Source organism: Alexandromys fortis, unplaced genomic scaffold (genome assembly GCF_014885135.2).
Source record: "Alexandromys fortis isolate MF-2015 unplaced genomic scaffold, M_Fortis_MF-2015_v1.1 scaffold_61, whole genome shotgun sequence".
NCBI lineage: Eukaryota > Metazoa > Chordata > Mammalia > Rodentia > Cricetidae > Alexandromys > Alexandromys fortis.
The window spans coordinates 771,561-787,479 of record NW_026067962.1 but is presented as its reverse complement, the minus strand read 5'-3'; the positions used below and the strand labels follow the sequence as shown (position 1 = coordinate 787,479).

The following is a 15,919-nucleotide window of genomic DNA, read 5'->3' as shown; positions in this document are numbered from 1 at the left end:
TTTTTCTTATTCTCAATAAAATAAAAAAAATGAAAAAAAAAAAGAAGAATCTCAAGGGCAAACAAAAGACCCCACTACTCCCACTGTCAAGAATTCCTACAAAATACCAAGCCAACAACCATAACACATATTCAAAGGACTTAGTACTGATTCATGCAGGCTCCGTGATTGCTATAGAAATCACTCAGCCCTCATAGGCTAGGCTCACTATCAAAATATAAGTAAAACCATATTAAGTAAAAAATAAGTATTTTATTACTTACACAGTAAATCACAATTATAGGGAATTGGAAAGAATATGAAACAGTGCAGACAGAAAATAAAAGTATTTCAGTACTACACAAGGAAAGTAAAGAATCATTTTCTAAAACTATTTCTTTGTCATAATTGCAAATGTTAGGATTAACCTGACGTTCCTCCTGAATTTGAATGAGCAGCATCCTCTACTTAGCTGCATGTAGGGTCAAGGGATTATAGCCTAAATGATAGGAAGTAGCTGCTACTTTAAGTGATCCAATGAATTTTACAAGTTGCTTTATTATTAGCTTTTTACTTTAGATAGAGGCTGCTAGAGGAGTGTAAAAGGAGCCCTCCCAAATAAGGAAGTCATAAGCATACCCTTTTACTAGGTGACTTAGAATTCATTTTGCCTGTATAATTCTAAATTTTCTACCCGAAGTCTTTAGATTTAACATTATTTCAAATGGGATATATGATCTTTAACTGAGCCTTCTCACGAATGTGCCCACTTCTGTATTCTTGTATGAATATGTATGAGTTTATCCAGTTAGCCTCCCATTCCTCACTCACCACTCTACAAAATCAGTAAGTTGAGGGGCAAAGGGGCAAAGGGCTTCTCTGAAATGAGGAAAAACTACGTAAACACTCAGGAGACTGTTTTCGTAGAGTGTCCTGGCCTCATGTAGCAGGAAAGAAATGCAGTAAGTTTTGATATGTATGGCTTTAGCCAGATATGCACAGACAGGACAGCCTCGGTCTCACCCAGACAGAATAATGATAAAGAGGTTCATTAGTTTGTCACCATTTCAGACATGATTGGAGGGTCATATGGTAAGCTACGTTCTTTAAGTCTAAAGAAATGTTAGTGTTTAAGGCTTTATTATAAATAAATTATTACGATAGATACTTGTATAATATATCCTGATTACTGTTTTCCTCTCTCTGCCCCTCCCTCTATTCTTTCCCATCTCCCTCTTATCCAGAGCCATCTGCTTTTGATCTTGGATTACAAAACAAATAGGAATTTGAGGAAGACTATTAAGATAAAATATTATATAATAATATAAAACAAAAGCAAACACATCAGACTAGGACAAAACAAATCAAAAGAAGGAAAAGAGCCCAATAAAAGGCACAAACATCAGATACTGGAGCAGAGACTCATCATTTGTACATTGAAGAATGCCATAAAAACACAAAACTGGATGCTCTAATGTTTATCCAAAGACCTGTAATATTAAAAAAGAAAAGATTAATAAATTAATAAATAGATAGATAAACATAAAGTTTTAAAGGGAAAGAAAGAAAAAGAAAAGCCCCTTATAGGACATTATGAGAAAAGGAACTTCCAAAAATATATTTGAGTTTGTTCTCTGTGGGCCATCTCCTGAATATGCAGCCTGTCTTAAGAGCTATGGGTTTCTTCCCCAATGAGATTTCTTTGGAGAAAATTAAATTTTCATATGCAAGTGGTTATCAGTTGGAGACAGTTTCCTGGTTAGGAATGGGAGCATATGTTCACTTCTTCTTTCTGCTGTAGGATACCATCAAGTGCAGACCTATGCAGGTCCTGGTCATGTTAGCCTTAGTCTCAATGAGTTTAAATGTGTTCATTGAGTCTCAATGACGTCATTGGTCCTGCTCTGTATAGAAGACCTTGTTTCTTTTGGGTACTTCATTTCCTCAGGCTCTTATATTCTTTATGCCTCCTTTTTCACAGAGTTCCCTGAGCCATAAGGGGAGGGATTTGATGGAGACATCCCATTTAGGGATGAGTGTTCCAAGGTCTATAACTCTGTATATTGTCTGGCTGTGGGTCTCTATTTGTTCCTACCTGCTACAGGAAGAAGTTTCTCATATTATGACTGAGCGAGAGACTGATCTTTAAGTATACCAAAATGTCATTAGGAGTCACTTTGCTTCACGTTTCTTTGGTTGAACAGTACTGATTGTGTTTACCGTGGGTTTCTGGGCTATTTAGTCTCAGTTTCCCGGTCATCCAAGCATTGTACGGTTTGGGTTCCATATAATGGAGTGGGCCTTAAGTGAAATCAGATGTTGATTGGTTACTCCCACAAGCTTGAGGCACCGCTGCACTAGTATGTCTTAGAGACAGGGGACCATCAATGATTAAAAGGTTTTTTTTTTTTGGGGGGGGGGATGGCATTTAGCTTTTTTCCTTTGGTAATATGCAGAGTAGCTCGGGTATCAAAATCATTAGCCAATAGAGACTGTTTTTTGTCCCAAACATGTCAGAAGTTTTAATCACGACAGTTTACAAATCAACACAGTAAAACAACAAGTTACAAGTACAATGCACAATAGTAAAATGTCTATCTTAGTTTCATAAATAATCCTCACTTAAATGTATTCATCCACAGTGTTTCTCAGTGGGCTAGTGGTCACACCCAGCCTGAGAGCCTGCCAGAGCTTTGACTGCTTTCCCCACCTGAGCCTGTTTTTTTCTTTTAGCTGCATAGGTTTGAAGCTAGGGACTCACATGTTACTCTGTGTGATCATGACAACAGTTGCACACTGTTCTTGATTTCATTTTCATTTTCTTTTTGTTTGTTTCTCTCCTAGTTTATCTTTTAGAGAAAGAAGATCTCTCTAGGTTTCCCATGCTTGCTGGGACCTCAAACTTAGAGTCCTCTTACCTTACACTCCTCAGCAAATCTCATAGGCTTTGGCCACTATGACCAATTTAAGTACTTGCAAAACAAACAAACGAAGTGCTTTATTCTAAAATGATTGTGAAACTGCAGAGCAGAGTAAACAGTCAACTGCTATGAACTTTCAACAAAGCACAGAACATGTCTGACTTATGATGAGAAATGAATATGCCATTTCAGCTTTATAGAATTTCTGGGACTAGAGTGGATGCATTTATGCGATTTTATCCCTCCACTCACTCAGAACAAAAAAAAAAAAGTTCAGGTCAGAGTAAAATCAATATAAACTATTCCTTCTAATTTGTGTTGAGGTACTGAATCTCGAAGACCTTCACTGATCATTTAGTCACAGAAAGGTATAATTTACTGAAGGTAATAAAGTTCTCAATGATAAATCAGTAACTCTGCAGGTGAGACCACACAAAAATGATGCAGAAGCTGCCCAAAAGGAAACAATTTTCATTTCATGTGATTACTAATTACCAAATAGAAGAAATAATAACAACTGTTCCTTATCATGCTTAATGCTGGATTATTTATGTTTGTTTTCCTCACAGAGCTGCACTTTCTGCTGCTCACCCAGCTGTTTCTACACACCTAGGATCCCTAGACTCGGGTTTATAAATGTTCTTAAAGACCAATTTGTACTAGATATGCAGAGTAGAAAACAGAGAGTGGGTGGGGTGGAGCATTTGCATGAAGAATTCAGAATGGCTCTGAAGGCAGCCTTTCCAAACCCACGTTTATCTCCCTCACTGGAGTGCTGAAACGGCTGCATTTGTTACAAAAGACCATGAAGAATGATCTACTAATTCATAATATCTGTAGTGGGAATATATTAAGAATATACTCCAACACCAAAAAGAAAAAGCTTGTGTAAGTCAGGGAACCTGGATAGTTCTTTCTGATAATGAATAATCTGTACCTTTGCGTCTGTCTGAAACAGGACTTCTTTATCAAGCACACCCTCCCAGATTCTCAGTCACAGAGCATACCGGCCTCAAGACTGAACTGGAAACTTTTTAGCCATCTTCAGCTTTTGCCCCTCCATATTCTATGGTTAGAGCTAGAAAAAACACTACAGAGAAAGCAAACAAATACAGCCATTACCGTAACACATTTCAGAGTAGCATGGCCACGTGTTCTGACTCACCAATTTTCACTTCTCCCAGCATCCTATCAAGCACATTATTCTTGTCTATGATATAAGTGGCATGGTTTGCATGGTAAATTAAGAATTCTAGAAAGACAAAAGAAGCCTTCAGGAAATTAGGTTATTTTCTTCAACATACTATTTTCTAAAATATATGTGAAGAGATTGTAAGGGCATATTTAAACAAGCCAAACTGTATGACACACTCAAATGAGTGTTACTATTTCAATTATCATACTGTAATGCCATACTAGAATCAGCAAGGAGATCAAATGACAGATTGCGTTCTTTACTCTCCTGCTCAAACTTTTCGTGAGTTTTCTTAAAAAGGAATCTTGATTTCAATTTGTAAGATATAAAATTCAGGTTCTATTTTTTTATGTGTCCATATTATTATCTTTCCACTATTTCCAAATATACTGTTTATTTGTTTATTTTCTCCCATCTACCAATTTGTCACAAAAATATTTCCTTATTTAAAATATAAGGGTATGTGCATAATATGCATATGTTGCAACATAATTTTCTCAAAATATGAACACAAGAATTTAAAATGTTTATATCACCCATAGGAGGAAATTGTGGAATCATATCTTTCTAGAGGCATAATGTCTTATGTGGTCATGAATAATTGTCTGTATACACATTAATTAGTTTTTACTTACACAGCATTATCATACAGCTAATTGTTCACTAAATCCAATATTGAGTATGAATCTATTTTGTAGTGAGATTATTTTCATAAGGATGAAATTTCAGTAGGACAGATAATTGACACACTCATAAATCAAATTGATATGCCTTAGGGTTTCAGAGTTGTAAAGAAGGCAGCTCAAAACACGTGTCTCATATGCTTGTAGTTTTGTTGTTGTTGTTATGTCTTTGGCTGGCCAAACCTTTCCTAGTGCCTGGAATGTGGCCCTCGCTCTCTCTATCCACCTGTTGTTGACGTCTGAAATAGTTCCCACCTTTAAACTAAAGTTTACTCCCAGATATCCAAAGTTGACTGTTTGCTTGAGATTCTGATTCTTTATTACAATGTTAAAATCCTTATGTGCCCTTCCCATGTGGTATATCTCAGTCTTCTCAATGTTTCCTTCCACATCGAGGTTTTCACTTACTTCCACTACCCTTTTTACTATGGCCTGCAGCTCATTAAGACTTTCAGCAAGTAGTGCTGTATCGTCAGGGAAACCCAAGTTACTGATTTTCACACCACCTATGTGCATGCCTATCTCCTCATCCTCCAGAGCTGTTGCTATTATTAATTCCAGGAATATATTAAAGAGTAGCGGTGAGAGGAAGCATCCCTACACTCGTGTCTCAGGATAGAGGCTGAATTTGTTTGAGATGCTGTGTCTTCAGGGATTCTAGGCATCACACGAAGAGATAGTCTGCATTACGATGACATTATGAAACATCTCCATCTACAGAAGATGGAGGCAATGGTGCTTTAGATACTTCGGCCACATTTTCAGAATGAATGACAGCAGATAACCGAAGATAGCACTGCTTGGAGGAGTGCATAGGATAAGGCAAAGAGAAAGGTCCAGAAAACACTGGATGGATAGCATTAAAAAAGCTGTAGAATCTTTGGTTTGACAATAACACAAACATCTTGGACTGCCCTGAATAGGAGCAACTGGGTAGCTGCCATAAATGGGCTGCCTATGCATATTTAAGCATTGCCAGGGCAAACTTGACTGAAGTTTTCTGTCCTGCCCACTCCTGCAGCCATTAAGTCCCAAAGAATCACACAGAGGTCTACATTAGTTATAAACTGATTAGCCCATTAGCTCAGGCTTCTTAATTACTAATTCTTAGAATTTACATTATCCCATAATTCTTGTCTGAGTTAGCCACATGGCTTGGTATCTTTTTTGGCAAGGCAGTCTTAGTCACATCTTCCTTCCTCTGTGGTAGAGTCACAACTGCAGAATGCACTTCCCTCTTCCCAGAATTCTCATTGCCACCTTTCTACTTCCTGCCTTGTCACCCCACCCATACTTCCTGCCTGGCTACTGGCCAATCAGCATTTACTTAAAATATAAGTGACAGGGTACAGACCATTATCCCACAGCAGGACATAAAAGAAAGATGATGAATGAATGATTGAACACTGATAGGTAAACTCAAATCTAGAGTATGTACCATCTACATTGTTATACAGAGCCTTTCTGTGAGGGGCTGCCCTATAGCAACATTCAATTTCTGGATATCAGGAGAATATATTAATTAGTCTGACTTGGTGCCAAGATTAGAGTCCTGCTTTACCTCCAAGGTAGAGTATTAAGGAATCTTCACTGACAATATAATGTCACATTAATGAGGTAACTGTGGTGTGAAACAGGGACATGAGCAGTAAGGTCACTCTTCTTGTGACTTGTAATTTAAAGTTTTTATTAAATCACAAAACAATTCAAATATCAAATGCTTGTAGAGACTGGATAGCAAGAATACATTTTAAAAATATGTATTTAAGATGCCAGACTGTTTATTGAAAAAACACTATCAAATTACAGAAAGTTTTGACAAACGTTGCTTATTTTAGACATTAATATTAAAGAAACAAAAACTATGATTTTCTACTTAATATTAACATTTTTAGCTATTCAGGTGTATTTAAATAATTTATTTGAACTTGGTAAATAGGAAATTATCAAGAAAAGGTAAAAAGTATACAATTAGATCCAAAGAATTCTTTATTTTATCGGTAGAAGCAAGCATAAAACACAAGAAGGGCAGATACCAATTTTTGAGTATGATATATAATGTTGAAAAGAAAGATGCTGTAGCTGACTGTATTCATAAAAATTACTCTAAAACTCAAGTAATACAATAAAATTAAAATGTAAACATGATAAACATAAGAAAAACCTACAGATTTTTTTACAGATTTGAGATTGAGAAAAATATTTTTTTTTGAACTCAGGTCCTCTGGAGAAAAATATTTTTTTTTAAATCTCTATGAAAAGTTAACCAGAAACAAAGAATTTATGCATAACTGTGTTGGCTATAAGACAGTGTTTATTGTCCTAAGATAGTAAGTTTTACAGTCAGGTATGGTGACACATACTTTTAATTCCAGTACTATGGAGGCAGATACAAATATATTTCTGTGCATTTGAAGCCAGTCTTGTCTATACACAGAGTTCTAGGCTAACAAGGTCTACCTAAAAAGACTGTACCTAGAAAAAAAGTCTATTTTGAGTATCAAACATCAAGGAAATGTTATTCCTACAGTGAATAGGGCCAAAACAATTACCCAGCTATGTGAAAGAAAAGAAAAGCAAACAAACCAACACAGAACACCCAAGGTCGTGGTTCACACTTTACAAAAAAACTAAAATGCATTATTGAAACATAAAATTATCTTTCAAAAGAAAATAGATGAAAATTATGATCCATACGAGAAATATTATTAAAAGAAAAACTGATAAGTTGTATCTCATCAAAGCTAACAACTTTGTTCTACAAAAGGTATTTGCAAGATTGAAAAGAGAGGCAACAAACTAGGAGAGAATATTAGTAAAAGCATGTTTGAGGAAAACCTAGTATTAAAAAAGTAAAAACTTTCAAAATTCAAAAGAAATAAGGAAGTACAATTACATTGGAAAATATAACTGAATTCTAAACATGCTTATCCAAAGTATAAAGTCTGAAAATACAGTGTTAGTAAACAGGAGGAGAGTAAACTTCCCTGTTGGGAAGAACACAAGTTACTGCTCTGGCTTTGGAGAGGTTTTCAGCCAGGGGCAATGTAGCTGCAGAGAAGATCGGGTAAAACTCTCCTGACGTGTTTGTGCTCATGATTGTCAGAGAGTAGGGAAGACAATATCAGACAAAGAATTGACAAAAGAAACTGATAGTTACAGATGAAGGAATTTTGTGCACTATGTAGAAAGTTGAAGTCATGAACAAAATTATCTTCTTGCAATACTGACAAAATATATCATGGGAACCATCAAGACATAAGGTGGAGAAAAACATCATATTCTGTAACATGGAGCTCTGTTTTCACAAATATTCTTACCAAAAGTCACTTCAGTAGCATCAGTAATATTCTTCACATGGGTAAGGGAAAGAAAAAAAACTATGGAAATAAAATTGAGGAAAAACAAATAAACATGAATGCAATAATTTTTCTGTTTCTGTGAGAAATATCCAGTTCAGACTACAGTGGACCTATTAATTGTTTGGGTTTTGTGGATATTACCCAATATTAGCTTTTCTGATTCTATAATTTTGGAATTTTGTGGATTTAAATTGTATCAATTTAAATTTTACTCAACTGCATTTTATAACACCCATTGTAGTGGTCTTTTATTATTTCATTAAATATATCCCAAGTAATTTTAGGCTTTGTTTGGGTTATAGCTTTCGGGATAGAGTTTTTCTTGTTATTTCTTTCTCAGTAAATTCATTATTGGTATGTAAACATGTTACTGGATTTTGTGTGCCAATTTTTTTCCCAAAATTTTACTGAGTTTCTGTATCATATCAAATACAATCTTTAGATTTTTCTCCAGATATAATCTTAACACATATAAAAATGGATAATTTGACTTCCCACTCTTGGATTTGGAGGTGCTTTATTTTTTCTTCCCTAATTGCTGCTGCTAAACTTCTAGTCACACAAGAAATAAATCACTGAAAATAGACATCTTGTCTCCCTTCAGATTGTGAAATGTCATCAAATGCTTAGTTTGATTTGTCACATGATCTTCCAAGGTAAATGTGCAAAAAATAAAAAAAAACATAGTAAAAAGTCATGTTCATGTGTTTCATATTTGTTTGTTTCCTCATAATAGTAAAGATGACACAGCCTACAAGTTCATGAAAAGATAATAAATGAATGAATGAATAAATAAATGAATGAATGAACAAAGAAAATGTATGTTTATCCAAAAGAATGCTATATAGTTATAAAGGAGAGAAAATTTCATTACTTGCTATGTGGTAGCTTGAACTATAGGATATGTCTAGAAGCAGTGTAGAGACTGAAGTATAGTAACTAGAAGTTACAAATGGTTATGTAATGGCAGAACACAGATAATAGATTAGATTACACGATTTCACATTGTATGTATGTGTTAAAATACCAATTAAATCCCAAACAATGTGTAAAATTAACATATTCCAATCAAAAATAAAATAAGCCATTTTAACTATTAATATAGCTCTGATAATATGTGATGAACTTTAAATTAAATTGACCCATTTAAATTGATGCCATAGAAAATAATAAGGTGTCTTCAATGAGGACATAACAGTTTCTCTTGAAAGGAATCTTCCAAGCAGAAAGCACAGCATAGCATCTATCCACACATGTTGCACATACTAAGAGATAGTTTGTAAATCCAATGTGAAGAAAACGTTAATAATTAGGAAGACTGTGTTCTTGGAATAATTAAATAAAAACTGAAAATTGGTGTCCTCTTAAAAGGGAGAGGAGAGTGGGCTTGGAATCAAAGTGGAGACTGTTACAGTTTCTCTGTATGGTCTACTAATTGGAGCACTGAGCCATGTTCCTGTTCAGAAGTGAGACCTGTCCTTTCCTCAATAGGATCACCACAATTCAGTGGTTCTTGCCATCTCTTTGTTATCTTCATGTGCTGAGAAGTTGGGAGGCTCTGTATTTGCTGACTGTTGGACAGTATTAAAAATCAGTTCCTGAACCTTGGAATAAAAGCCATACTCATGAAGTATGAAGCAAGAACTGCCCGTAGCTCTTAGGAACCAAAGTGGTAAGATGGGAATGGAATATTAGCTACCACACATGCCACTCAGAACTGGATGACTCAACACATTGATTTTTTTTTATTTCCTATACATTTTCATATAGAGGAGCTTTTTTGATGATTTAATACCATTTTCCATCCCAAGAAGATCATAAAGCTTGGTAAAAGACAGATTAAGGATCAACACAAATATACATGGAAAAAAGTAAGAGTGTATCTTCATTCATTAGAGTTCTTAGAGATGCAAATTCAGGAAACCAGAGAAATGTAAATAGTTCCACAGTAAAGAAAATGTCTGTGTTCTATACTAAGTGGAATTTGGGGGAAATAAAACTGAAACAAACATACAGCCAGATTAAAAAAAAAATCAACAAAAACTTCATTTTCTTCATACCCCACCCTCTTTACCTTCTTTTGGATCTAAGGCAGTGTAGGAGAATATAAATTACTCTATAACCTGTAAAATACGACTGATAATAGAAAAGTCAATATAGCAAGACTTTTCTGCTAGGAAAGGGAAATCTCAGAGACATATTGTTAGGATTCAGGCATTATGCTGGCCTGATGCACCCAGACGGTACCCTGGCCAGTCCACTCACTACTTAGTCTCTATGTAGATGCAAAAGGTCCATTTAGAGACAAGCTGTATCCATTCCTGCTCTCCTTCCCACTGTTCCTCTGGAGGGGCAGTTCCTGTCTCTCTCTTGTTCTCTTTTCTGTCTCTGTCTCTTTCTCTTCTCTTCCCTTCTCTCCCTTCTTTTTCTCCACGCCCTCCCCACCCCTAATAAGTCTTTCCACAGCTGCCTGACAGTGTTTGTCCCTCACCCATCATGGGGCTTCCAACAAAAGTTCCCCTAGTGCCATTTCCAACATTTGGTGTCACGAGAAACTCAGCAGGCTCTCCGTTGCAGCTCCTCCAGCCTGCTGGCAGTCTTGGGAGTGGCGGAGATCCTGCAATCCTTCAATCTAGTTACTTTTCCAACTAAGGAGTGCTGGAATTCTACACCCAACATTGGCAGAGCAGTAGACGCCGCCCCCCCCCCCACACACCTCCACACACAGTACATACTTCTCTGGCCATGTTTTCTATGAATGAGGATTAATCTCACTATTATGATTTCTCGCCTTTTAGCTCCTGTTGAAATTCCCGGTGTTGGGTAATCATGTGTCTCTAGGGCTCAAAATCCTTTGGGTTCCCCCTCCCCATGTAACTATGTAGGCATCCAGCTCTCACCCATTCACTCACCATGGCTCCTGGCAAGGCCATCTTGAACTGTGGTCCATGCTGAATCTCTGGGATGCTGGAGTTCAGACTTTGAACCTTCTCTAACTCACTCACGGAAACCGTGACACATCCACCCCTCATAAACTAAACCATATTAGTACCCTACATTCTTATGCTACATTCCACCAGTGATCCATAACCAGAAGTGCAGCCTCTGCTCTTTTTCCTGTTTTCTTTGCTTGTATGCCTCTCTCCTGCCCACCACAGTGGCCTCTTGCTGCCTCCCACTGTGATTAATTCACTAGACATCTCTTACTCCTGTTCAAAATGTCTCACTCTTCTGTTTGTCCTGTCTCTGCCACCATCCAGTCCAGGGTGACAGATCCCTCTCTCCTACCCAGCTGCAGGCTGGCAGTGTATGCTCAAGATGTTTCCTGTCTGCTTCATGTAAGAATGTGTGAATGGTGTGGCCACAGTAGTGTGATTCTGACTGTTAAATTCATGTTTTATGTGTCCTGTATGTCTGTCTTGTTAATTGGATCTATTTCATATTTGCATGACTACTCTAAAAAAGCACATGGTTTCTCAGTACCTTGCAACCTGTGAGCAGGCACTATCATGGCTAAGGGCAAGTCAGATGACCTCACCGCCATTTTTGCTAACGGTGACCACGTGGCCTCCACCATCTTGACTAAGGGCAAAAAAGGAAAGGCCAGGTGTCCTAGTCACCATCTTTATTAAGGGTTCTCTTTGCCTTGTCTCACCTTTTACTTACATTTTTATCTCTAATTCCTCTTATTGACTCTGTTGCATGTGACCTGTTTGCACAGTGATGTGCTTTTTGGCAGGGCCCACCAGAGCACTGACTTCATGCAGTAATTCTACCTGTCTTTAACAGCTCTCTTTCAACCATAACACATCAGCTTTGCCTTTCAGTACTGGCAGCTGGGTCTGATATGTGAAAGTCAGAGATGGAGAAGCAAGCTCGTTAATCAGCACACACTTGTTTCCTTTTCTTCTTATTCACACAATTTCTATTTAATACATATATGTGTATATGTGTGTGTCTGTGTCTGTGTGTGTGGTGTGTGTGTGTGTATGTGTCTGTGTTTGTGAGTAAGTGTAGCTATTGTCTAAGAAAAAATGCTTTAACAGTTCTAATAGACTCTGTTCATTGTATCTCCTTCTAGACTAAGAAAACAAGTCTCAAATACTTTAAATTGGTATGAACTTTTAAATGATGATAAAAATATATGGTTAGAGCTGTTACAACATACTGTATATGTGATTCAACTCTGCTTTAAAATATATTCTATATATTAATAAAAATTTAAGGTTATAAAGATCTATTTCAGTTTAACAAAAGCTAACTTAGAGACATCTCAGTTTGGGTCCAACTGTCCAGGCAGATCTTATACTGTAGTCATAACTTAGATATATCCATATACAGAAGTTCTCAAAACCTCAGAGATCTAGAGAATATGGCATTTAAAATGTTTAATTATTGGGAATGCTTTTTGTAATAAAAACAGGTTGGCTCCATCCACCACCCCTATTTCCTTTAAAGAAGATGCATTGGCACAGAAGAGCTTCCTTCCAGAGCTTGCTTCAAAGTGGCATTGCCAGCCACTGACCAAACCTACCTCTCACCTCAACTGCTCCAAGTCCTCTTCAGACCATGGGAAACAGCATACTGAGGAATTAACTGCCTCAGGTTGCCTAGGAAAAGGTAGACTGGTCTTTCTATAAACTTCCAATCCACAGTATCTTCTGAAGCCTGGCAGATCTCATGACAGCAACAGAAGACCTGCCCTCAACAACCATGGGGGACCCCAGGATGGCTGTCTAGGCACTTTTAATTATTAATTGAGATAAAACTTTATCCTTCTCAAGAATGCTGATGCAGCTTGATGTTAAAATTTGCCAGCTTGACAGCAGGAACTATGAATTCTCTGACCTTTGGTCGAAGTGGAGCAGACCCACCTCTATACTCAAATTACTGATTAACCACACCCTAGGTCAGGATCTCTTTTTTGTAGCTACACCTGTTGTCAACAACTTTGAGAGAACAAAAATAGGCTCAAACTCTCTGACCTTTAGTCAAGGTAGAACGGATTCACATCTGTGGGCCCTGGTAAGAGGTGCCAGGTTCCACATAGTCCAGACAGCGACACAACCAACGTGGCCAACATCCCAGATCCCATGAAGATTTTTGACGCTCCAGATCAGCAGGGAACAGTCTTGAGGATGTGGTACTCCTTCCCTCTCCCACCTGCTGTCATCTTTAATTTACCCCACCTTTTTATAATAAGAAAAAGATGAGAATGTGAGAGTTTGGGCTTTATACTAGCCCCTATCACCTGCCAAGAGGCACCCAGGCAGGCCAGCCCAGGGTCCCATGGCTGCTACATCACTATGTAGTCTCTGTGCAAAAGGTTCATTTAGGAGACAAACTCTGCCCATTCCTGCTCTCTTTCCCCCCTGTTCTTCTGAAGGGGCAGTCAGGACTCTCTCTCTCTCTCTCTCTCTCTCTCTCTCTCCTCTTCTTTTCCGTTGTATTCTCTTCCTTTCTCTCCCTTGACTTTACCCATTCCCTCCCTTTCTTTTAATAAAATGTCCCACTTAAGTTCTATCTGCCTCAACACACATGATTCCTTCTCACTCAGGTAAAATCAAAAGGAGAGGAAAATGAAGAAAAAAAAAAGGTCTCTGCAGAATTTATCAATTGTAGTGTTTAGACATTTTTAACTTGACAAAAGTTAGAAATATCTGAAATTGAGAAATTGCTCTAAAAGACTGCTCAGGAGGCAAAACTGCAGGGAATTTTCTTTGATGATTGATTTGTGAAAGCCCAGATCATTGTGTATGATTCAAAGCTGGGCAGATGGAATAAGAAAGCTAAACTAGGGTTTGGGAACAAGTCAGTAATGTTCTTTCATGGCCTCTCTGTTCCTGTCTCTTCATTCATGCCTTGAATTTCTGCCCTGATTTGTTTCAACGATCAATCTGATCTGAGTTGTCAGATGAGAACAAACTTTTTATCCTCAAATTACTTTGGTCACGGCACTTTAGCATGGTGACAGATACATTGAAATAGAAATTGGCACAAGGTTCACGGACTAGTGCTGTGATAAACTTTACCATGTTTTAAGGAAAAACTGTGAAAGGACTTTGGCTTTAGGCTGGCATAGTCGAGAAAATCCACAGATTCAACTAACTTGTCCTCATAAGGGCTCACAGAGAGCTTGCATGGGTCAAACTTAGGGCCTCTGCATAAATAAATATATATGAGAGGTGTGTGGTGGTGTTCTTATGGAACTCCTAACTGTGGAAGCAGGGGCTGGCCCTGACTCTATTCCTTGCTTTTGGAATCTTTTCTTTCTACTGGGTTACCTTGTACAACCTTAATAAGAAAGGAAGTGCCTAGTCTTTCTATAACTTGTTGTGTCACGACTGGCTGATATACATGGGAGAAATCTCTTTTCTAAAAAGAAAATATGAGGAGTGTACAGGTTTGGGGAGAAACTTGGAGGAGCAGAAGGAGGAGAAATTGTGATAGGACTGGAAAAAAATTTCATTAATTAACATAAAACATAAAAGAGAACAGAACAATAGAAAGTAAAACATAGGAAGAAAGAGAAGAAAGAAAAAAGGAAGGAAAGAATGAAGGGAGAGAGAGAGAAAAAGAGAAAACAAAAATCAAATATGGTTTGCTGTCTTGGGGGACAAGTCAATGAGATGTTATGTAAGAATAAGCTGTCACTGAGGAAGTCAAAATCATCTAGGAAGTCAAATAGAGAAGCAGATGAAGGACACAGTAAGTTAGGAAAGGAAACATTTGGGAGGAATAAGTACTGTGTAATAGACCTGTAATATATTCAGGCAGAAATCGGCTGACTCAGGATGGCAGCTAAGAAAAACACTATTTACCTGGTTTTATCTACTTCAGATACCTGACATTTGCTGGCCCATAGGAGAGTATTTTTCAGATAAGATACAAATCACAGAAGACTACAAAATTATGTCTGTCTGGGGCGATTTGTTAAGTAAGATTTCTATGAATTGATAGGTTTTGCTGAGGATAGCTGAGACATTAGGAACAAAATTATGTTTATAAGCTTACACAAACACACATAGAAACATATAATGAAATATAAATACATACACAAATTAGGACACTGGCATCCATTAATTCTTCAAATGAACATGTACAAGCACAGAAAACAGCTGTCATTTGGAAAGGAAAAACAATTCTATTCCAGGGAGGATACAGCTGTCCCGCTGAAGGGAGACCCCAGAGCTTACGGAGTTTTGAACAGGTACTTGCTGCTGGGTCAAGTCAAACTTCCTTTCTGGGGACTGATTGCTCTTATGTAGAGTATGTGCTGACAATTTCTGAATGCATTTGGACGCCGCATGAACATAAAGTCCCCCCTTTGTGTGAGTGATGCCTTTCCCAAACAGGGATGCTTCCATTGGATAGCTGAAAGCAAGGATAATACAAAATCAATTCCGTGTGTCTGTCTGTGTGTGTGGGTGTGGGGGTGTGTAGACTTCCCTTTGGTATGTTTGACTTTTCATTATCACTATAATATCAATTCATGCTATTATAAACAAAAAGAAAGCATTAACAGACAAATAAAAAAACTCAGACATCTGGAGACCCTTCACCAGCACAACTCAAAGAAGGGATGCACACGAACTCTACTACTAAAAAAGTGACCGGAGTTAACAACCCCTGGTCATTAATATCACTTAATGTCAATGGGCTCAACTCACCTATAAAAAGGCACAGGCTAAGAGATTGGATACGAAAGCAGGATCCAACATTCTGCTGTTTACAAGAAACACACCTCAAACACAGAGACAGGCACCTACTCAGAGTAAA

At 37.5% G+C, this 15,919-nt stretch overlaps 1 long non-coding RNA gene across 2 annotated transcripts in view; it reads right to left on the bottom strand.

Annotated features, from left to right (window-relative positions):
• Nucleotides 1-12,978, bottom strand: part of LOC126508285 (uncharacterized) — a 65,736-nt gene extending 52,758 nt beyond the window's left edge. For both annotated transcript variants that reach the window (XR_007593765.1, XR_007593766.1), the window contains exon 1: nucleotides 12,675-12,978. This is a non-coding gene — a long non-coding RNA (uncharacterized lncRNA). The remainder of the gene's footprint in view (nucleotides 1-12,674) is intronic.
• Between the last annotated feature and the right edge of the window lie 2,941 nt (nucleotides 12,979-15,919).